This window comes from Mustela nigripes, chromosome 3 (genome assembly GCF_022355385.1).
Source record: "Mustela nigripes isolate SB6536 chromosome 3, MUSNIG.SB6536, whole genome shotgun sequence".
NCBI classification, from domain to species: domain Eukaryota; kingdom Metazoa; phylum Chordata; class Mammalia; order Carnivora; family Mustelidae; genus Mustela; species Mustela nigripes.
The window spans coordinates 96,177,453-96,202,045 of record NC_081559.1 but is presented as its reverse complement, the minus strand read 5'-3'; the positions used below and the strand labels follow the sequence as shown (position 1 = coordinate 96,202,045).

At 44.4% G+C, this 24,593-nt stretch overlaps 1 protein-coding gene across 3 annotated transcripts in view; it reads right to left on the bottom strand.

Annotated features, from left to right (window-relative positions):
• NCKAP5 (NCK associated protein 5) overlaps positions 1-24,593 on the bottom strand; it is a 949,833-nt gene that overhangs the window by 858,472 nt on the left and 66,768 nt on the right. Inside the window, exon 1 of one of the 3 annotated variants that reach the window (XM_059394408.1) lies at positions 2,811-3,040. The exons of the other annotated variants lie outside the window; for them this stretch is intronic. The gene's annotated coding sequence lies outside the window, so the exon portion shown is untranslated. Of the gene's footprint in view, positions 1-2,810; positions 3,041-24,593 lie in introns of those variants that run through there. 3 annotated transcript variants of the gene reach the window in all.

The following is a 24,593-nucleotide window of genomic DNA, read 5'->3' as shown; positions in this document are numbered from 1 at the left end:
TTGAGCCTGGGCCATCCACTTCCAGATACCAAACCCTCCATCACTATGTCCTGCTGCCCTTGGACCTCTGGTGGAAGGTTCAGATGAGCTGTCGGGCCAAAAAGCTCCAGAACAGATAGTCAAGTACATGCAGAGGAATGGAGAAGAATGAGCTAGAGTAGGCTAGCTGATATCATATCAGGAATAGCCCTGTTTGCATGCTCAGGAGTCTGGCCTTGAAGGCCTTCAACCCCAGGGAGGAAGACTACAAAGTCATTGAACACAATTATGTGAAAATTTTGTCAACCAAGAGCAGAGGGCTGGATGTTTGATGAAGGAGAGGGGATATTTAAGAGCAGCCATTCACTTATTCATTTATTTAGTATTACATATTGAACAATGACTGTATTAGAGGCTGTAGATATAAAAAGTGCTAAAACCTAGCCCTTGTTTTCAGCAGAAAGAGGTATTTATGTGGCAAAGAGCTCTAGATCCCACAGCAAAAGTTAACACAAGATGCCACGAAGGTCCAAAGAAAGAAATCATCGCTACAACTCCAAGAGTTCATGGAGGGATCTGAAAGTCATATCAGGGGCAAGGAAGGTTCCAGAGAAAAAAGGAATGTAGGGTGTGGATGGAATCGAGCTAAATATTGGAAGCTGAGATCCAGGCTCCAGTGAGAGAAGGAAGGGGGACGAGGAATCAGTGAGAAAGGGAAGAAAAGGTTCTACTGGCAAGAGGGGCTCAAGAGAGGAAGGAAAAAAGCAAGGTGTGGTCAATAAATAATACTAATAAGTTTGAGACTTGAAAGTAAAGCAGAAGCACAGAATGTCAGTGCTGGGAGCCACCTGACATCTCATGACCTGTATATGAGGCAAAATGCCTTTTAGATTATTTCAACTGCCACAATCACCCCCACTTTGCCTTTTGGCCATTAACTGCAAAATAATCACAGAGTTCTCTTTGGCTCTCTAGCAAATAGAAGGAGGAACAGAGACATTTAGACGCACACCCAGAGCCAAAGACAAAACAGGAGCAGGCCAGCCCACTTTACCCATACACCAGCCCTGTTCCTACAGCAAGATCTATAAGCACACGTGGGTCCTATTTCTTCTGTCATCTTTAGGAACGGAAGTGTGGAAGGCATGCTGGAATGAGCACCAGAGACGGAGTCTCTAGCTGTAGCTCTGCCACCATCTTGCCAGGTGACTCCAGACCAACCATCCCCCTTCCTGGCGCCTCAGGTTTCCTTCTGTAAAAGGATGAGCTCTAATAGCTTGAAAGCTGTCTTAGTAGCAGATCCCTTATTTTAAGAGAAAAGTCACAAAAAGCACTGCCTTTCAATACATGAAACACATCAGAGCAGGGTGTGGCCTGATGGAAAAAGTGAGGACTGACCAACATGCAGGGGGCTGCCCACCTAGAAATCCATGGAAGACAGTGGAATATTTTAGGACCTTTCTGGACCTGGCTTCTCACAATTCTCTGAAAACAGAGAAAAAGCGGAAGGCCAGGAAGGCTGTCCTTGTTCTCGCGGGTGAGTGACAGAACAGCCAAAGTGAGGAAGAGGCTGGGCTCCGGGAGTGAGTCACAGAGTTCGCGAGCGGGAGCTAACAGGCTAAGAGCCACTTCTTGCCAATCCGTGCAGCCGGGCTGTCAGTTCTAGACTGCAGGAATCAGCCACGAGAGGCTACCGAGTGCAAGGCGCTGAGGAGCAAACCCAGCATCCCACAGCCCACAGCGGACAGCCGAGGGCAGGCGTCTCTAACGTAGGACTTCCAGGTGGCCCCAGTGAGAGAAGGAAGGGGGATGAGGAATCAGTGAGAAAGGGAAGAAAAGGTTCTACTGGCAAGAGGGGCTCAAGAGAGGAAGGAAAAAAGCAAGGTGTGGTCAATAAATAATACTAATAAGTTTGAGACTTGAAAGTAAAGCAGAAGCGTCTGTGATAAAGAGGGAGCCTGCATCCAGGCTGGAGGCACGAGGATCCCCCCGTCTTCCTATTCCCCCAGAGATATCTGGACAGTTTTAAAGAGTCAAAAGGAAAGTCAGAAAGGATGTGGGTCTCGAGTCCAAACCTAGCTGAGTGTCAAAATTTGGCTTTTCCAGTAGTACCTTAATTCAGGTTCCTAACTCAGAAGACAAGTCAGGACAGTGAGCATTTCTCCAGATACTCAATGGGAAAATATCCAGATAGGAACGGTTTCAGTTTCAAAACATTTTTCTATACTTTCAAATTCCTCAAGAATGAATGAGCCCTGGGTGTGTGTGTGTGTGTGTGTGTGTGTCCGGGGGGAGAGGGTGTAGGCAGGAGGGAACAAGACACTGTAAACAACATGCACATATTAGAAATCTACAAGCCACAGAAAGGATCAGAGCCCAAAAACAAAGAGTGGGTTTCCCCCTTCTAGCACCCCAGTTAATTAAAAATTAGTCTGTCGTTTTCTATTAAAATTCCTAGGTCAACCTAATAGTTTTTTCGTATGGTTGGTTGCTTTTTATTTGAAGAAGAAGAAAAAAAAAAAAAAAGACAACCTCCCAGCAGAGTCCACAGAGGACTAGGAATTCACTCCCTGTTATCTACACTCCGGTGCCTGTTCTCAGACCAGGAGCCCTCTGCACCTACCCCCCCCCCCCCCCCCCCCCCGGAAACTTCAGCGCACTATAATTACTAGGAACAGACGCCTACTTGTTGTGGCAGCCCAGAGAGCCTGTAGAAACACCTAAACACCGTCATCTCACTTTAAAAGGAAAGCAAGCTGTATAAATAAGAAAAACTGTTACAAGAGTTAAAAAAAAAAAAAAAAAACCAAACCCACAACCCACAGCCTTACTTGTAGTTAGCTCTTCAGTCACTATATATCACGGTCCCGGAGACAGACACAGCCACGGCTCTCTCCAGCTAAAAATTTCTTCCCGAGTTTATCCTCTGTTTATTTTTGAAGCGTTAAAAGGCCGCGCTAAGAGAGCACGCTCAGTTTTCCCGAACCTCCGAAGCGGCCGCGGAGTCCTGCAGCGAATTCGGAGCAAGTTTGCGGAGACTTGCTCCCGGGGCTGCTGCGGCTCCGCGGTTGCTCTGAGCTTGTAAATACAAGCTCCGTGGACAAAGTCCCAAATGACATCACTGGCAGCTGCTTATTGTTGAGTCTTTATTAACTGACTGTCAAAAAGAAAGGAGGGGGTGGGGAGCAAGAGTATCTTTTCTGCCACAAAATCGGCATCGCGGGGCAGATTCCAGTTATACACGAGTAAATAACCCCATTGATTCAAATTTTCAAGAGCTTGGATTTTCTCAGGTCCGAGCCTTTCTCCAGAAAAAGACACGGAATCGCCTGGATAAGCTGAGGATGCTGAGGGAAAGTTTGCAATGCCAGCAGGGTCCCATCGACTTGTTTACCCACCTGTTTGCAGCCTGCTCCAGAGTTTGAGGACTCACAACTATGAATCTTAGTTATGTCTTGTGTGGCCTAATAGCTTTTTCTGTGAGAGACACACCTGCCTAATGCCTTTCCTAAATGGGTTTTCTTGGGGTGACGCTCTTTTTAGACATACTCTGAAGTTTTTCATGTTGGGGTAGAAGAAAATGTTCCATGAGTGGTAGGCAGAATTTTGTATCTATGTGCACATAGGTGGATTTTTTTTCTTTTCTTTTTTTATTTTTTTTTAAAGATTTTATTTATTTATTTGACAGAGAGAGCTCACAAGTAGGCAGTGAGAGTGAGAGGGAAGCAGGCTCCCTGCCGAGCAGAGAGCCAGATGTGGGACTCGATCCTAGGACCCTGAGATCATGACCTGAGCCCAAGGCAGAGGCTTTAACCCACTGAGCCACCCAGGCGCCCCCCCCCCCCACTTTTTTCTGAGAAGAGTGCTAGAAGCTTTCTTTAGATTCTTATTTTTTTTTTTTTAATTTTCATTCCAATGTAGCTAACAGTGTTATATTAGTTTTAGGTGTGCGACATTGACTGAACACCTCCATACAGTACTCCGTGTTCATCAAGATAAGCGAGCTCTTGATCTCCTTTACCTTATTTCACCAGATTCTCAAAATTTTATGGCCTACCTGCACCACCCCATCATGCCCCCGCCCCCAAATCTCTGCCAAGTGTCTATAATAATCCCAAGGAATATTGTAAGCCCCGGGCCACTTGGAGCCAGCAAGACAAAAGTGAGCACTTTCTGGCCGGTTTCCGCTGGAATCTCTCCTTCTGTCGGCTGGATCTGGCTCGTTCTCTCCCCACCACAAATCCTCCACCTAGTCTCTGTCCTGAAGCTCAACACTCTAGACCACTGTTCTCCTTCCTTCCTCTGCACTGCTATAATGCTGCTGACTATTTATATTTATTTGCAGCTTTTTATATACTGACTTGTATTTTTAGCTTGTTTTGTAGCCATCTGTGTTCTGTCTCCCCAACCCAGTTTGAAAGGTCTTTGAGGGCAACCATTGTGTTGTGTTATTTGTTTACCCTCAAATCGCCTGCCATAGTCAATCTTCAGCCCAAATGGGGGTAGGGCGCTGTAAATGGTGGCAGGAATAAGGTTGGCAGATTCCAGGGAATGGGGTATATATTTAGATTAAACACTCTCCTGGCCCTTGAAAAACAATGACCTCACATCTCAATGCTTTTCCACAGTGGATGCTCAAAATTATTTTCTCAAAGAGCAGTGGTAGGTTATTAATTGGAGGGGGTATCAAGGTCCCCAAATATTCCAGTTTCATATAGGAATCACATAAAGACAGTGCATAGCTCCTATGAGTTTTAACCAACACAGTATTTATGGAAAGCAAATTAGAAATGCCTAAAGATTTTCTAGGTCCAAACCCTTAGAGCCAGCAAGTCCACTCTACCAGAGTGATCCCACCAATAAATTCACAGAAGAGCTTAAGGATATAAGCCCCAAAATGTTCTTAGCAGCATGATTTATAACCAATAAGACAGAGATAACTTCCGGCTATATGAAAAGAGGTAATAATACAAATTGGGGTATATGCAGTACAGAAAACTTAGAAGGGGTTGAAAAAATTGAGGTAACTGTGCATATACTGATATGGAAAGAAGGAGCTGCTTGTTGAATAAATAAAGCAAATTGCAGTGAAAAATGTAGCATATGATGGAGGAATCATGCCAATTATGAACAACAGTTATCCTTGGGGAGTAAGATAAGGGGAACTTTCATTTCTGTATGCTTATGGGTAGTTTGATTTTTTTTTCAATGAGCATGTTCCACTTTTATTATTAAAATAATAAAAGTCCATGATTACATAATTTTCCAAATAAATCACAAGAAGAGACCAGCTACTTCTTTTTTCAACAAATGTCTGACATATAGTAGATGCTCACTAAAGACCTATCTATCGAACCCATTTTTTTCAGGGTTCCTACAAGAATACTTCAGCACATGGGGCTGGAATGGGATAAAGAAGATGCCAGAACCAGACACTGGATTTTCATTCCTGATCCAAAGGCCAATCCCCCTTTCTATTACATCGGAAGACTGGTTTGAAAACCTCTGAGTCTCCGTCTACCTTAAACAATGATTAAAGTTAAGTGTTCAGGACATAAAGTGCTGACCTTTCTGTTGTGCAATTGCTGTTTGACAAATGGAATTTTCAGGTAAGACAAGTATGAACCGCTCTGGTTCTGTTCGCTAGTTGCTAGCAAGCACGGGAAGACAAGTCAGAAAGCTTGTAAGGGCACAGTTTAGCCCAGCTCCTTGTCAGGGCTGGTCTAACATTAAGGGAACTCTCCAGAGAAAAGTTGGAAAAATCTAATCCATAAAGAGTCTTCAGAGCTTTGTTAAGGACTCCAGGCTTTGAAATTCAGGGGCCTGGAGTGATGGCACAATGCACAGGTCTGTCTCCTCTACACACGGCCGACAAGACCTCTGTAACGGACACCCACAGGCATAAGCCATGCATTAGACACGATGTTTTTCTTTACGGGGAAGAAGTCCACCAGAAAGAACGACTGAAAATTTCCACCAAGGTAAGCTTGGTTTTTTCAAAGCACTATTTCCATTCCTCTAGAGAAAACATTCTGGAGTCTTGTCTTAGTGGGAAAATATCTTATGCCTGTAATAATTTCAAGAAAAGGAAAGCACAGTCCGTATTTCCTGCATTTTTTTATTTTGCTATAATTCACACATTATAAGAACCTGAGGCCAGATTCTGTTTAAATACACATTTGGAGCCCCTTAGGTGTGATAAGGTCACACTTTCTTAAGATAAGTATTAAACTTGACTTCAACTTAGTATAAAATTAAATAAGGGAAAGATGATGGGGGGGGGCACTGTCTTCCCTACCTCTACCAGGTGGTCATTATTGCTACTGCCTAAATTACCTCCTTACCTGCTAAGGTGCTGAGCTCACCTCCCCTGCCAGGGCCTTCCTAACCTCATTCAGGCAATCCCCACTCTCCCAAGAGACCAGCCCTCACCCATGGAGGGCTGCCAGGTGGTGTTATAAAAAGCATACGAATGTAAATGTCTATTTATCTGCTCCATTTTCAAAAAGTCTTGTACTATATTCTTCATGGTTGAGTGTTTTCTGGAAAATCCCTAAAGTCAGAGATGGTAATCAGATCTGTGAGGTGTGAAACACAGCCAAGAGGTCCCTTAGAGATGCTTGCTGTATGATGGCTGTGTATTATTGGGGACATACCAAAACTATCACCACAGGTGTACTTTTTACCTCCAGTGTCTGATTTCCCCTCTCTTTTACCTCTTATTTCCTGAAACACGTATAACTACCAGCATTTACAAAGCATTTATGTGTGTTATTTGCATTAAATGTATTACCTAATTTACCTTTAAAATAACCCAGTGCGTTACATACTGTTATTCTCACTCCCCCTTTCACAACTAAGGAAACTGAGGCCCATAGAGATGTGTTACTTAAATAATTGGACTATGCTCACACAATAGTAAGAGGTAGCTCCACCATTTGTGGAGGATTGGGAACCAAAAAGATTTGATAAACCAATCCAAATGATGACAAATTGGAATTAGAAGCATGTAGTCATCATTAAGGCACTCATTTCTGAGTCTGATATGTGACACATGACTGTAGTCATTCAACAGAACTTCAGACTTCAATATCAAACTAGTGTGATATCTTTCCCTCCCATAACCCAGCTGTTCTGCTTAGCTCTTAAAGGAGATGTAGTGTAGGCTTCAAAACCAATGCAAAGACCATGGGAATCAAGCTTATGCCCAGAGCATCACCGGTGGAATAAATTCCCCATGCCCTTGGAGATGGGCAAGATCCAATCGTGCAGAGAAAATATTGAAGAGCAGGCATTTAAGTGTTTCCTGTTTCCCTTTACACAGAGCCTTCAGTAACTCATAATCTTCTGCTTTAATATCTGTTTGGTTTATTTTTTCCTGTAGAGGTAATGGTTGTGCCAATGCTTAAGAGATCGCCAGCCAGTCCACCCCACACAAGTTAATATAGTCAGAAATAGGAAGCAGGAGAGAATTTAGAAAGAGTGACATGGGCACACTTCAGAGTTCAAACCACCCTGGCTTTTTAGAGCGAGTGTCTAGGGGCCCTGAGAACCAGCACATTTGAGAAGAGGGCCACATCATTCTCAAGCTGGTGCTCCTCAGACCGTATATTTTTTTTAAAAGATTTTATGTATTTTTTTGACAGACAGAGATCACAAGTAGGCAGAGAGGCAGGAAGAGAAAGAGGGGGAAGCAGGCTCCCGGCCAAGCAGAGAGCCCGATGGGGGGCTCGATCCCAGGACCCTGAGATCATGACCGGAGCCAAAGGCAGAGGCTCAACCCCCTGAGCCATCCAGGTGCCCCCTCAGACTATATTTTTTAAAAGCACCAATTATAATAAGAGAAATGAACATAAGACCTTCTTGTCTATCACAGACATTGAGAAAGACCAAGTAGCGTTGGTTCCTAGGGAAGGAGCGCTATGATCAACAAACAAATTCCTGGTGACCGTTCTCCACATGGATCCCATCGGACACAGAGCTGGTGTACAAAATGCAGCTTGGAAGAAACAAAGCAGGTTTCACACTGACAGTCCCAAACACATAGATAGAAACATTGCCAGGCTTTAATCACTACAGATGTTACAGTAGTTCCCGTACATAAATCAAACAAAAGCAAGAGTATACCATAAAGTGTGAAGCCCCACGAAGTTCAGATTACTCTCCTAACAACTGGTTTGAGGCATTTCATGATACATCAAGTTTCAAACTTACAAATGCTTTTATCCTCATTGGGGAAAGGGCGGGGGGTCCCTTGCGGGTACCCTCAATGCACATGTAGTCTATTGGGCCGTTGACATGACTGGGGCACCAGGGACCTTTGGAGAGGGCCTGATACTGCAAACTCTGTGGAAAAAGAAGGTGAAGGGGAAAGATGTAAAATGGGACCTACCATTAAAACATTTGTCCTGGAAGTGGGGTGCTATGCCCCACCCCCATGCATTGGCTCTCCCACGCAGCTCAGGCTCCGGGTCCAGCCCCAGAGGAAGAGCAGGGGTTAATTTTCCTCAGGCATGAGAAGACTCTTGATGAAAGGCCCTGTGTAAGTATAAAGTATCACCATGAAGTTGGAGGGTTTTATTTCAGCCTCCTCATTGTGTTGTTGACAGTGCATACTGTGAGTTTGACATTTTTAACTACTTTGCTTGCCCCAAATAAAAAGGGCCCAGGAGGGAGGAGGTGGGAAAAGGGGAGAGGTGGGGAGCCATACTCTCCCCCTCACTTGGATTTTATACCCATCTGATGTACGGCATTAAAGCCCAGTTTGCCAGCCGGGTCCAACAAAGCTACCTCAGAGATTTATGCAAATTCATTAAACTACAAGACGCAAGTTGCATTCCTTTTAACCTGAGAACGGAGTCCTCCTGAAACCAGAGCCTGGAGGAGGCCTCGAGGGACATGGCTGTCCACGGACTGAGAAAGCAGCTCATTTGGTGGCCTGTGGGGATTGTCTAAATAAAAAGACCCTGAGTTCAATTTTCACCAGATACAAAGAGGCTATTAAAATCAGTGGTTGCCCTGAGGGAAGGAAGAGGGTGAAGACAGCCACTGACGGTCAGAAGTGTGAGACCAGGATTATGGTGTGATTGGTGCCTTTAAGAAAGCCTGCCCTGGATGCACGACAGTCAATGCCTCGTGGTTCCGGAAACACACGGGGGCTCCTGCACCTAATGGGCCATGCCCCCCCCCCCCCCCCCCACACACACCACACACACAAGACTAGCCCCTGACAACTGCTCTGGGATGCAAAAAAGAAAGGGAGCTAACCGGTTAGGGTTCCCTGGGGAGGAAGCAGGACTGTCACCCGAGGGGACAGAGTTGAGGGCTTCCAAACCCCTGCCTGCTTTTGCCCAAATGGTCAGCAGAGGCCTGGGCAGACTTTGAAGCCCCCAGAAGACCCAACATTCCTCCCTTCATGCTGACAAATCTTCTTAAGCTAAAAAGACAAAAGCAGGGATACTGGAAGGAAGGCAGGGGAGGGGTCTGTTGTAGGGATGCACTGGAAGAGAGCTGTGCCTTTTCTTCTTTCTTCTTCCCTTCACCTTCAGAAGCACGCATGTGTGCACGTGCGCACACACACACACGCGCACACACACACGCACTATGAGTTCTTTTCTTTGATGGCCTGATATTTTAGGTTCCAGAAACATCTTATTTTTGTCACAAGTATTCCTCACGGGCCCTTTAGGAAAGGCATCCTTACAGAACATAGAAAGTCAGGCTATCCTTTCCACGGCATGTCCCCAACCAAATAGCCCTGGAAAATCAATAGAAGCTGCAGAAAATGGGGGGAGGGCCAAGGAAGAGTCGCTCCCTCAGAGATGAAGAACGCCTGTGAAACGTGAGCTGAGGTTTAAGGGGATGCATCAGGCTGGGTTTTGCCTCAGATGGGTTTTCTCAGGGCCAGGGCAAGCTCTGTCCCCTTACCCTAGACCAGCAGCGAGAAAGTGAGTCACCATGTGAGTAGGGATGAGGCACGTTTAGCCTATCTCTCCAGAGAGGAAGTCCAGTTCTTTCCTCGCCTTCCTAGGCAAGGCTCACTCCTTCATCCAGAAAAACCATCCAATGCTAGGAGCGTCCGTAATGCCCCTGAGGAATGAGCAAGGCTGTGAGACTTAACTCTGCAGATAACAGAGCTCCCCAGCTCTACTGGCACTGCTGTTTTAAACTTTATACCTTAAATAAATCCAGGTGAACCGTTTGAAGACAGATTAAGCCTTTCCTGGGTACACGAATCTTTTGCTAAACCTAAAAATCTACTGGTGGGGAAATTATTTTAAAGTATAGCTTTTCTAATAACAAAGAATATCCATTCATTTTATTAGTTATCATTTATTATTTTGACTGATAATAACGTAAGTCCTATCAGTCAAGTCCATGAGGGGCCACTGTTAGGTTAGAAACACTTATGATATGGCCAGTACCTTCTGAATAAATATAAAAATGATACATTCCTTGTTTGTATAGAATAGTTACTGTACTAAGGACCCTTTAAAATGTTATTTTAGCAATGGGATACTTTAAAAATAAAATCTTGGGTAGAATTTGGTTATATAAAACAGTTGTAGGATACTATCCCTGACCTCCGACAGCCCACCTGCCAGCCCTCTCCTACTCCCACCTGCCAAAAAGAGCAGAGAAAGGACACACATGAACTAAACTACATTATTCTTTCCCTGTTTATTCACCCCTGATTGGCCCCTGCTCTGTGAGATCTTTTGACCTAGACCCTCTGTAGCACCCAGCTTAGCACTTAATTACACACAGCAAGGACTCATGGGCTCACCTCTGCTTTGGTAAGCCACGCTTACCTCCCAGTCAGGTAGCTGTCATCCCGATTCAGAGACTGTGTTCTAGACTTCATAGTTAGTATGATGTTAAGTCTGGGGCCTACAAAGGAAGGGTAAGCAGGTGGATTTGACCCAACATGGGATGCCAGTCACAGACTTGAATGGGTACCAGGGAAGCAGGGAGGCAAGGCTTCAGTGCTTCTGATGAGGAAACGTCATTGTCTCTCTTCTTTTCCTCCTCCCTTTTCTTTCTTCAGCTGCCCCTCTTGCTGCCTGCTCCTCCAAGACGCAAGCAGTATCACTAATAATAGTGAAAAATATATTGGGAGTCCAGAGAAAAATAACATATTTTTGCCTAACAAATGTCATGTGAACTTGAGGACTATACAAACACATCTCTTAAGTCGTTATCTTTTTAAGGGTACCTGGCTGGCTCAGTCGGTTAAGCGTCTGTCTTTGGCTTGGGTCCTGATTCTGGCATACTGGGACTGAACCCTGCGTGGGTCTCCCAGCCCATCCAGGAGCCTGTTTCTCCCTCTGCCTCAGCTCCTCCCCCTCACTCACGCTCACATGCCCTCATGCACGTGTGCACGATCTCTCACTCTCAGAATAAATAAAATCTTTTAAAAAAAAATCATTATCTTTGGGGTATCTGAGTGGCTCAGTCATCGAATGACTGCCTTCGGCTCAGGTCATGATCCTGGAGTCCCAGGATCAAGCCCTACATCAGGTTCCCTACTCAGTAAGAAGTCTGCTTGTCTCTCTGACCCTCCCCCTTCTTGTGTTCTCTCTCTCTCTCACTCTCTCTCTAATAAATGAATAAAATCTTTTAAAAATCATTATCTTGTTAATTTATTATTGAATTTGCTAATGCATTCACTGAGTCACTCACCAAACATTATATGGAGCCCTTTACAGTTTATATAACAAATCCTCATTGGAAACCTCCTATACTCTAGGCTCTATGCATATTTTGGAATCCAAACAGCTACAGATACTCATAGAATATTCTGTGGCCATCTACTGATTGGGAGGTGTAATAGAAAATACATAGAAAATATTTTGACCTCAGTTTTGAAGAAAATCATCTGAAAGTATAGGGATCATTAGTCTAAGGGTGAGAGGTGGTAACAGATATTATGTCAGAAACAGAAAAGTTTAGGTAGCCTGACAATAACCTGCAGCTAATTGAACAAGATGTACCAATCTCTCTGATACAAAGAACTTGGTCTTTGGGAGGGAGCCTAGTTCCTCAACGGTATTGTTGACTGAGTGTGAATTGTGCTTAACGGGAGTTTAGAAAGTTCAAAGGTCACCATGGTGACACATAACAGATCTTCAGGGCCTTTCCTGTAACCCATTACATATTTTGGACATAAAATAAGCAGATCTTGTTCTCGTTTCAAGGTAGAGACAAGATTCATTTCACCAAGAGTTTTTGGCCTTGGATGTGGATTAAGCCACCCTTAGAAAAGCATTCCCAGGAGTAGGTGACTTCCCTGACCCCCACACCAGACTTCTACACCAGCCCTAAGTCATGTCCAGTCCTCAGAGAGACTCACTCAGCCCGGGAGAGGGCAGCGCTGGATATGTGGGACTTCAGTCTGGGGTGGAAGTAGTTCTCCTTACTGATTTAGAAACACATATTACACTTCTGGTAAGAGAGAAGGAAGGAGGGAGGAAAGGATATTCCAGAATTGCTGAGGTGAAGGCAGTGTGGAGAGAAGGCTCCCAGAACTGGTCTGCGGAGACCACGGTACAAGAGAGTCCCAGCCTGGGACTGAAGACACTGACTTGGGCCTGGCCTGACCAGTCCAGCATTGCAAATATTCAGGTGCATTACAGCATTTAGCTCTGGATTGTATCCTCGATTTATTGCCTGTTTTACTACTCTTTCTATTCTTTCCCTATCCTCAGCAGTTTCTTCTCCCCCAAAATCCCTTAATTCATTGTCCTCATGTTCCATTTCCTTTTGATCTATATTTATTAGCTGCCAAATATGTGCGAAGCACTGCAGGAATCCACCAGAATGTCACTCCTAACTAGATGGAAAATAGCTCCTCATGGTTTCCCAACTCTCTACCCATCCATTGTCCATGGCTTCGGTTGTAAGTCCATGAGGTGCCTTGGGAAAGGCTTTGTTCAACCCATGTAGAACTGAAGTTTAGCAATGAAAGTCGAGCATCCTGGGAAACACCTTGGTCTACCCAAACCAAGAGGGCTGATCACCTTAAGGCCACCTAATTTCTACTGACAACTTTTCAAAATCTATAAAGAAGTCTAAGTGGGAACAGTGTATTTCTATACAAGTCACCTAGGACTCCAGAGTTGCTTCCGCCAGCCCCTCCCATGTAAAGATTCGGCGTGGCTTCCTCTCTTTCCAGTCCCACTTCCTACAACAACATAAGCCTCTGCTCCGGTCTTGTGTTTCCAAACTCCTGGCCACCCTCCCTTCCTTCAGCATCATTCTTTACTCATGAACAACCTTCTTTTCTGCCTCTACCCATCCAAGTAAAAGACATTTGATCAAATGGTAAAGTCTTTTCAGAGAAACACTGTGGTGTGTCTTCTTGGGAAGCCCTCGCTTTTTAGTCTGGAAGTCAACCTGTGGAGGATGTGGGCTTGTGCTGCCCAGACCCCTCCTCAAGCAACAGGGGGCCTCTAGCTGCCAACTCCCTCAAGATTTTCCTCACCCAAGGGCCCATCCTTCCCAAAGGGGCCCAAATCCAGTTACTAATTTGTGCGAGAATACAAAGGCCAGGGAATTCTGAGTTGATTCGTGTCACCTCATGGGCCATATGCATTTGACAGCTGTCCAGAGGGTTGGCTGAGGCTCTGTGGCGTGTGCAGCACAGTTCACCTTCTCTTTGTACCCAGTCCACCTTCTTCCCTTCACTCCTGTTCGTATCATCACGTATCCCCCACCCCACAACCCATATCCCAACCCAATCAACATACAGATTCTATCTCAGTGTCTGCTCCTAGGGAGCCCAACCTACATCACAGCCTCAAACCTTGTGAATTTAAGCAGGAAAGGGGAAAGTATGTGTGTTTTCTGCTGAGTCCTCAATACAATCAATTTTCTTAGTTAACGAGGACACTGAATCAGGGCAAGAAACCACAAGTGATGCCCCAGTACAGAAACAACTCAACAGATCATCTAAAGGGAACCCATTTAAAGCAGAGCAGCAGCTTGAATAATTAAAGAAAATACACAACATCACATAACAACAGCGGTAAGTATAATGCCCACAAACACTGACAGAGCACCAAGGATTTGCCGAATGCCTCTCATAGCACTTCGCGTGTCTTCCCTCAGCCAAGCATCACCGCAATCCTGTGCATAACATCCTCTGATTATCCTCCTGTTTACAGTGAGGAAACTGAGGCACACTCAGGTTGAGTAACTTGCTCAAACTTGCACAGCTAGCGAGCAGACAGAGCTAGGGTTTTAACACAAGGAGCGGGCTCCAAAGCCTCCACCCAAAGATCAGGATGTATGATGCGAACTCAGCACATGTACTCTAAATACTCATAAAAAGACGAAAGCGAGGGGAAGCAATCAGTGAGACATCAGGCAACACAGAACTTGCATACACACAGCACTCAGAGGGACAGCTCAAGTGGGTCATGACAACGGCACATGACAGCACCGATTTGGATTCTCTGGCCAGATTCTGGCCTTTCCTTTATTCTCTTTCCTTTTTTTATTTTTCCCTAAGATTTTATTTATTTATGGGGTGCCTGGGTGGCTCAGTGGGTTAAAGCCTCTGCCTTCAGCTCAGGTCATGATCCCAGGGTCCTGGGATGGAGCCCCGCATCGGGCTCTCTGCTCAGCCAGGAGCCTGCTTCCCCCTCTCTGCCTGCCTGCCTCTCAGCCTATTTGTGATCTCTTTCTCTGTGTCAGATAAATCAATTAAATCTTTAAAAAAATAGATTTTATTATTTGTCAGAGAAAGAGAGCACAAGCAGGGAGAACAGCAGGCAGAGCAGGCAGAGGGAGAAGGAGGCTCCCCATGGAGCGGGGAGCCCAATGCAGGACTCGATCCCAGGACCCTGGGATCTTGATCTGAGCTGAAGGCAGACACCCAACCAACTGAGTCATCCAGGTATCCCTCATTTATTCTCTTTATAGGGAGGAGACCAGCTCAGGGTTGACCAGCCCAGGTCCATGTGTGAAGGCAGATAAGTGGGTATATCTGGCTAGAGCGAAGGATTTGAATGTAGAGATGCAGATGACTCTGAACAGAAATAGGAAATAAAACTGTCTCAGTGAAGGAAAACAAGTGATAAGATTAATGCCCTTGTCCCACTCATGGCAAAGATCACTGTCCTCTGTCATCAATAGGCTACATTAATATTTTGATGACCTTCCTTTTTAACCTAGATAAGGATAATCCTCTGTTAAACTGAGATACACCCAGGCCCAATTCCCAGCCTCCATGTCAATGTTTCTGTGAGTTTCAACCATGTATCTTTCTCTCCCTATTATGGTTTCACCATGAGAACACAATTCTTTTATTTTCCAGAAATAGAAGATAGATAAAGAACACTGTAAAGATTTTTGGCTTCTGTACATGTCAACACAAAAAATAGAGATTAAATTGTTGTCTTTTCCTTTTCTAACCAGCTCTGGTGCTGTAGAGAAACTAGACAAACCAGTGAACCCACTGCCAACCCATCAATCAAAAGTTACAGGTGCAAGCCATGGATTTTTTCCCTGAGACTCAGGAGGCTAGAGTTTCCTGGCTTTCCCTCGTGACCTGTTTTCTCACCCATGAGTTACGGCTAAGCTGGGATGACTCTGGTCATTGCTAGTTCTTGGAGATGAATTTTTAAACCTCATTCTACCTTCAACCTCTCTGTAGTAGAAAAGAGAAAAAGATGCATATGAATAAATTTTTTATTAAAAAAAATCCTACCCTGCAAATTATTCATACTCCAAGTCTCTGGTCAAGCAGGATCTAAATTTTGGTACCTGTCTTTCTCTGAGCTCTGTGTATTATTCAGATGCTTGTGGAAAACTGAACCCCAGGCTAGATGCCTAGAAGGGAAACAGCTATTTTCTCTTTTACCATGGAAACCCTGAGCTCTGCGAGGTGCTAAGAAGAAATGAACAGCTTTAATAACTTGGGGGATGTCTGCCTCTACCTTAGCCAGTATAACGTAGTTACAGGCAGCATAAATCATGGGGTATAAAGCAGGCTGTCTCTTGAAGGCCCAGGGAAGGCTCTTACTCAGAACATATCAGGATGGTTTATTCCAGGATGGGGTACGCACTTCCCCACAAGCTTTAATTACCTCTCGTACCTTAGAACACTCAGTGTGCAGGTCCTCAGAGGTAAGGAAATCTTGTGGACGGACTTTGGTTTTGCACCTGACCCTTGCATCCAGAATATACTATCACAACATCAAAAATATCAGTCATTATGTTTTAAGATCATGTCTCAGGGATATGTGTAAGTATATGAATATCTGACCACCCTGAGCGTGTAACAGCACCATTTAACGTCTCTCTCTCTCACATCCATCATATGCATACACACACACACACACACACACACACACACACACACAGAGTTTTAGAAATAGTTTTAATACAAATAGTTTTAAACTCAGTAACTATTTACAACCAGTTATTAAAAAGTTCAGGTGAGGGGCACCTGGGTGGCTCAGGCCTGCCTCTCTGCCTACTTCTGATCTCTCTGTCAAAAAAAAAAGTTCAGCTGACATCCCTTTTCTTCCCTTTTCTTCCAACCCCCTTCCTCTTCCCTTCCTCTTGCCCATCCTTTTCATACGATTTATGTTCAGAACTCAATAATATCTACATTAGCCCCTAACACTTACTCTTTTTCAGAACTCTGCTCCACGTGGAATGACCTCATCCCAAGTCAATCCTCCATTGCCGCTAAAATAAATCTGTATTGAATGAGAACATTTGTTTTCCTCTCTTCAATATGAGTTTGAGAAATTCAAAATGTAAACGCGGGAAGGAAACGTCTCAGAGGCATCTGGGCTCCCGGTGAATAGTATCAAAATGCCACCTGCTTGTAAGACACGGCTGGAGATGGTTATCTAATCGGACGCCTGCACCTCCTCCCTCCCGTCTGCTTCCTGCTGGACAGGATTCTTCCTCCGAAGAGTGAGCCCATTTAATTGGAACACACCAGCTAACGTAGGCCCCTCTGTTCTGCTTGGTGGGACCTCATTGGCTGTCCCTAGGTGCAGGTGTTAGTTTGGGAATGCATTCTCCTAGGGCAGGCATCTGGCCCTGGGTCCTTGGCAAACCAACTGTGACAGGTTCCTCCAACAGCTGCAGTGGCAAGCTGAGTTTCCAGGTGATTAAATAATCCAGCTTTCTGGCCTGCTCATGTGTCTGGATTGGAGCCATTTCCCTGGAATGGGGCTGAGCCAAACACGGCTGTCTGCTCAGTGACCACAGCTCCGAGTCTATGGGCTGAGGCTCCTCTGAAGTTACGAAATATCCCCTTCTCTTTCCCAGGCCACTCAAACCCAGAATTATCGCAAAATGCCCTTGGAAATACGAGCTCCTCCATTGCCTGAAACAGAGCTGAAAAATCTTACTTTTTGCCACAGATAATTGTTAAGGTTGATAGCTGTGCATTGAAAGGAAAGAGCTGATTCTAACACCAACTAGAAACTATTTTCTTCTTGCAATGTCCAGCATGTCCATTCAGGACACATTCAACGACAGTTGTATGCCAGACGAACGTACAGATCAAGAAAAGGTACACTCAATGTTTTTACGTTTTCCAAAGACACAACACTGTGGAGAAATAATGAAAAGACTGCTTTGGGGGGAAGCTTATAATGCTTCTGATATGTAAACTCAAGTGGCCTCCCATTGAATAAAAACACAAATCCACAGCAGGCAGTGGTTTAATTTAAGGAAAACTCAAGTGCTGCAGGGGGATCCTATAGACCTATAGACCAGGGACCTTTTTTTTTAAAGATTTTATTTATTTGACAGACAGAGATCACAAGTAGGCAGAGAGGCAGGCAGAGAGAGAGAGAGGAGGAAGCAGGCTCCCTGCTGAGTAGAGAGCCCGATGTGGGGCTTGATCCCAGGACCCTGGGATCAGGACCTGAGCCAAAGGCAGAGCCACCCAGGTGCCCCTAGACCAGTGATTTTTAACCTGTGCCACTGGACCACAGCATCAGAGTCACCTGGGAGCCCATGAGAAATGCAAATTCTCAGGCCCACCCCCACCTGCTGAATCAGAAACTCTGGGTGGGACCCAACAGTGATTCAACAAGCTCTCCCCAGATGATTCTGATGCAAGAAAAGTTTGAGAACCAGTGTTCTAGGTGAAGCTGGGGCTTGATAGGATCTCACCGAGGGAGTGCGAGGGCTACTCTGAGACTGAGGCACGCATGCTCTCCTGAAAGGTACTAGTACCAGCTGTCTAGTTCCCTGCTCACACACAATTATACCCCCATACACATGGTCGTCCTCAGCTGGTGATTTGCTGCCCGATGTGCAGCTCCACAGACATTCAGATGTACCAACTCACCAATAAGTCCTACTGAAAATTCCTCCAAGGGACACACATAAGTCTGTCCCCATTTCACAGATGGTGGAAATCTAGGTTGCCAATGGTCTTTCCATGAAGACAGATAACACTAGTTCTGGGTTCACTCTTTTTTATAGCACATGGCATAATTCTAGTCTCCCACTCCAGTCAATTTGATATAAAATCAAGTATCCTAAGACACTTTTCCAAGCCTCGACCAAGTAAGAGGCTAGGATAGGGGTATAGTCTTACTTGTTCGCGGTATCTCCTGTCTCCAGTCAGCTGATGTAAAATTTCCATAGATCAAAATCGTCTTGCTGAACAGAATCTGGGATAATAACCACTGTGGACAAGATCCTGCCGAGAGAGGCATCTCTGTATCACGTTAACAGGAGTTGTTAACTGGTACAACGTTTCTGGGGAACAGTTTGACATATTTTCTTAGTAGCTGCACTTCTAAACATTGAGCAAAACGAAATTGTCCACAGATGGTGAAAGTGATTAATATGCAAGAAGTTTTTCTGCAATAATATTTTTACAAATAAAGAAGCTATTTGTCTTTCTCTGCCTGACTTATTTCACTTAGCATAGTATCCTCTAGGTCCATTCATGTTGTTACAAATGGCAAGATCTCAATCTTTTTATGGCTGAGTAATATTCCATTACATATGTGTGTGTATATATACACAGAACTTTATAAACAGGGAGATGCCATTCTTAAAAAAATTATGAGTTAACCTGCAATACACCAGCAACACACATGTCCAGGTGAAAATGCAAATATTCATTGAAAATGACTGAATAAAAAATCACTGATATATTAAGAATGTTTACAGTGTTTTATCATACCAGACCTGGGAAAAAATAGTATTCCCCACTTTACAGATAAGGGAACAGAGGGGAGTCTATAAACATTGGTGATTTTGTCCAAAATCACCTAATAATTAGAGATCAAGGTCATGTCTGAATCAAAGCCCAGCCTTTGCATATGCTATTGTCCACTACTTCTGACAGCTGGAGTGGTTACACAGTATGGTTGAGCTGGGAATGCAAGCCAGGTTTCTTACTTTTGTTTACTGTCCACTGCAAGAAATGTATGAAATATCATTTCGTCATAGGTCATTAACCACTTCTATTTAGATTTGTTCCAACTACTTGAAGAAGCAATGATAATAAAAATTGCAATTATTGACTTATAGTATCATTAGGCATGTGCTAATCATTTTGCACGTTAATTCATTTAATGGTTTTTATGACAACTCTGTGTGTTACAAGCACAATTTACCTTATTTTACAAATAAGGAAATTGAACCTCAGAGAGTTTAAGAATCTGCCCTGTACACACAGGTAGAACGTGTCAAAGTGCGAATTCACCATCTGCTGGACTACAAAATCTGTGCTCTTCATTTCTCCTTTCTGAAATATTTCTAGAGAAAAAAGGTTTTTGCAGCTCCTTCCACCTCTTAGTCTGGCATCAAGTTTATATGTTTTGGCATAAATAGTATCTTGGCATAGAGCTGATCATTAAACAAGAAAAAGTGAGAACAAGCACTCTTGGCCCTTACAAGAGTCTGGGGTTCAGTATGAACAGATATTAGAGATAATAGGCAGATCTGGTGTATTCTCCTCAACAACTTTAGCACAGAGTTCATTAAGGGCTGAGAGTTTCAATAGTAAAAGTTCATTCAGTTATAATTAACTCAGGCAATGACCAATTGAAGCCAAACATCCCCTAGGTATCTAAATGCGCGGGTCTCAGAACTGTCCAGCGGCTGTCAGAACAAGTACCACATGACTGGCAGGCCAATGATACACACACTGAATCCTCAGTCGCTTCCTTTCCTTAGGTTTCCACTTCCTAACCTGTTCCTGAATCCCTTTATACTTGACCTGGGGGCTTAACTCCTTTCCCCCACTCACCGGTAAGACCTGATGCTCTCTGTGAATGATTCACCATCACCTCGACTTCCACCTTCAACAGCCACTCCCACTTGTTACAGGATCACATGCTGTTATGTCAACTTCAGGAAAATAGACACCAGATTATTCCTCAAGGTCTGGTGCTCCCAGTGGGTTCTCGTCCAACAAATGGGGACCATGTGTTCTCACTTAGATGTGAAGCACTAGGAGAAGAAAGTAGCCAGCCCATGCCTTCTGTCAATACTCAGAGTGCTGGTATGGGCAGATGGTTGCTACATCCTGGTAAGAGATCTAGTGTGAAGTCAGTTGGCACTTGATCCCTTTTTAAGACAGTGATCACACACACACACACACACACACACACACACACACACACACTCGGGTGCAAACTGCCTTCAGGAACTAGGCAGGAAATACAAGTGAGGCTCAGAGTGGGGATACAGTAAGGAAGAGTGGGGAGGGGACTACGATGAGCTGGAAAGTGGCAGCCAAAGGAATTCAGATCCACAGTTTCTTATATTCTCAGTGGCCCAAACAAAAGAGATCTGCAGAACCAGTTCACAATCACTGAAGGGGACAATCAGTTTTAGCCTTGGCTGGCTATACTTCTCTGAGAACTTGAACTCTGGACAAAGTAGAGTGAGGAGACTCACACTAGGCTACTGTTGATGACTGAGGAGTTCTCTTTGTTTCACTTCATGAAGCAATAGGCTGGCGCCGACTTCATTCCAATAGCAGTCAGCACATTTATTGAGAAAAAGTCATATGTAAGAACTAGAACTCAGGAGCCAGATTGCCTGGATCTGAATCCCAGGTTCCCCATTTACTAGCTGGGTAACCTTGCATAACTTACTTAATCACACTCAGATCTGCAGACGGTGAAGACTAATGGTACCATTATCTCATAGAGTTGTAAATTACTTAGAACAATGTCTGGCACATAATGAAGGCTCAGTGTCAGATAATAATCACTGTGTGACCAACTGAAATGCCTCAGTTTGCTCCTGAGAAGATAACCCGAATACAACATACTCAGTCAGCTTTCAGTTTGGCAAGGAATATTGGAATGGAAAAATCTAGAACTAATTATATCTTCCTGGGAAAGACATTCCTGTGGATGATAGAAGAGCAGTTAAATTCTGTACACATAGTCTCCACCTAAAAGGAAGGGTGGGAAAAGTCCTCGGGGTTGCAGAGGAGAGCTAGACAGAGTTTGAAACTGGGTTGTCCCAGTCTGAAACGTGGACAATGTAAAGAGTTTAGCCCTGGGCAACCTTCCTGAACCTTGAGAAGAACAAAGTATTCCTTGCATCTCTCCTCCCACATCTTCCCCTAATGTCATCTTAATTTTAAAACACCTTGCTATCAGCTTACAACCCATGCCTCTCTCACCTCAAGGCATCCATGCTAGAAAATTGCCTTTTCCTCTCCCATTCTAGCCAAAATGCCAAAATTTCACAAAGAAAGCAGTCTGATTTAACAAATTCACCAGATGGCATACATTAGTGAGCACCTCACCTGCATTTTAATCTTCATTTCCATCAAAATTTTCCAGTCCCTCCAGTATGATAATTTTCAAAACACAGTGTTCAATATATTGCTGATTAAATCAGTTTAAGGTGCCCAGAGCAGTGTTGCATTGATGAAATAAAGAATGTTAAAGTGGAATTAAAAAGAATAAAAAGTAGAGTATGTACCATGGAGTAAATATATCTGTATCTGTATAGCTATGCCAACAATGTCATAATGTAAAATGTATTTCTTATTGAATGTCCATGACCAAATGAGTTTAAGAAATTATGCTCTAATAGAAAGTCCCATTGTCCAATGTTACTTGGGTTCAGGGCCCAAAGAACTCACAATTCCTTTCTCAATTCTCCTTGCCTCCATCCCTCTCTTCCTTCCTTTCTTCCGTTCTCCACTCATCAGAAAGTTATTGAGAGGCTACTCTCAATTGAGAGCCAGACACTGCTCTAGGTACTAGAGGTACAGAAGAAAACAAAACCCATGAATTCCCTACTCTCATGGAGCTCACATTCTAGAAGGAAAAGTTAGGTAATAAACACACAAAAATATGTATCACATGTATAGTAGGGCTAAATGTTATGGTGAATAACTAGGAACTAGGAACAGCAGAAATAGAGGTAATGTGGTTGATCAAAAACTGTGTCTCCAATATGGCAGCATGGGAGCAGACCTGAGAGAAATGCAGAAGCAAACCATGAGAATATTTTGGAACAGATGTTCCAGACAAAGGAACCAGTAGAACAGAGTCACTGAGATGAAACATGCTTGGTGCTAGGAAGGAATGTCAAGAAGCTGGTAGGACTAGGGACAGGGTATGAAAGGAAGTGGGGGTAGGAAATGAGATTGGATGGTGGGGCTAGAGACCAAAGTTGTAGACCAAGTAAGGACTTAGGCTTGGACTTGAAGCAAGATGTGGAACCATTGGAGGTTTTGAGAGTGGAGGACTGACATTTCCTGCTTACATTTCTAAAGAAACGCCAGGGCTTCTGGGAGAGAGATGCTCTACAAAGTAGATTTTCTCTAATCCAGGGAATGATTTGATGGGTGCCTCTTGTCAGAATAATGGAGCTGTTACCATGTGCTCAGAGCAGGGATATATTTTGAAATTTTATTTATTTATTTATTTATTTATTTATTTATTTATTTTTAAAGATTTTATTTATTTATTTGACAGAGAGAAATCACAAGTAGGCAGAGAGGCAGGCAGAGAGAGCGAGAGAGGGAAGCAGGCTCCCTGCTGAGCAGAGAGCCCGATGCGGGACTCGATCCCAGGACCCTGAGATCATGACCTGAGCCGAAGGCAGCGGCTTAACCCACTGAGCCACCCAGGTGCCCCGAAATTTTATTTATTTATTTGAGAGAGAGAATGTGTGTGTGCAAGGGGGAGAGGGGTCGGACAGAGGGAGAGAGAGAGAAAGAATCTTAAGTAGACTCCATACTCAGTGTAGAGCCAGATGTAGGGCTCCATCTCACAATCTTGAGATGAGGACCTGAGCCAAAATCAGGAGTCGGAAAGCTCAGCAGGACTGCACAAGGCCGGTGCCCCCTGGGATATACATTAATCGTAGCTCTGATGAAGTAAATAGGAGTGAGAGGAATTAAAAAGGCATGAATAAATCCAAGGATCTTATCTGAGAAACCAGAGGGACAGATTTACCCTTCCCAAAGGGAAGCCTGCAGGAGAAGCAGGGTTTGAGGGGAAATCAGGAGTTCTTCTGAATATGTTAGGTTGGATGCCTATTAAGCATCTAACTGGAGAAGTCAACAAGGCCATTGGATATATGAACCTGGGATTCACAAGTGAGATTCAGGATGGAGATCTAGATTGGGGAGTTGTCAGTGTATAACTAGTATTTAAAGCCATGAGGCCGGATGAGATCACCAAGGAAGTACACATAAATAAAGAAGAAAAGATATTCAGACAGTGAGGTAATGTTCAGGCACATTACAATCTTCTCCATGCCCACCAGATGGCCAAAGCCCCTTTATGTGTATATAGGGAACCATACAGAAATCTCCGGACTGCTGCATCAGGAAAGCTGCCATTCTTGCATGCAGTAGTCATTGATGGCCTGCTGGTGCCTGGCAGATAGCTTCCCAGAGAAAGAAGAGGCGAAAAAGTGGTGCCTTGAGGGAAGAGAAGAGACTAGCTAGTGGACACGAAACTCAGGCTGACCGTATTTCCACAGATATAGATGTCTCTCACTGTGGCCTGGACAAGGCACCGCTAGGCCACTGTGCACAATAAAGAACACCAGAGGGCAGGGCTGACGGCCATTCCAGTTCCCACAGGCACATCTTTCTGCAGCTTCTCTCCTGTGCACCACGCTCCCTAGCCTCCATGAACGCCAGGACGCTTCCGAAGGAGCAGCCGTTGGCTGCACCCGGGGAATGGTCAGCTTTCCCACTTCTTTTTTTTTTTTCTCCCCCCCCCTTTTTTAAAGGTTTTATTTATTTATTTGACAGAGAGAGAGAGAGATCACAAGTAGGCAAAGGCAGGCAGAGACAGATGGAAGCGGGCTCCCCACTGAGCAGAGAGCCCGATGGCAGGGCTCGATCCCAGAACGCCAGGATCATGACCTGAGCTGAAGGCAGAGGCCTTAACCTACTGAGCCACCCAGGTGCCCCCAGCTTTCCCACTTCTTTATCCTAAACATCCTTCTTTCACCTATTGGAGCGAAAAACAGTGTGGTTGGCCAACATGGGGAGGATGGAAAGGCGATCCTAACAGCCGGGGGGGGACCACTAAACCTAGTCTCAGTGCAATAATAACCCACCAGGAGGAGGAACTGGGGAATTCTCATTTTGTGACTTGTCCTGTGTCGTCAAATACATTGCCTAA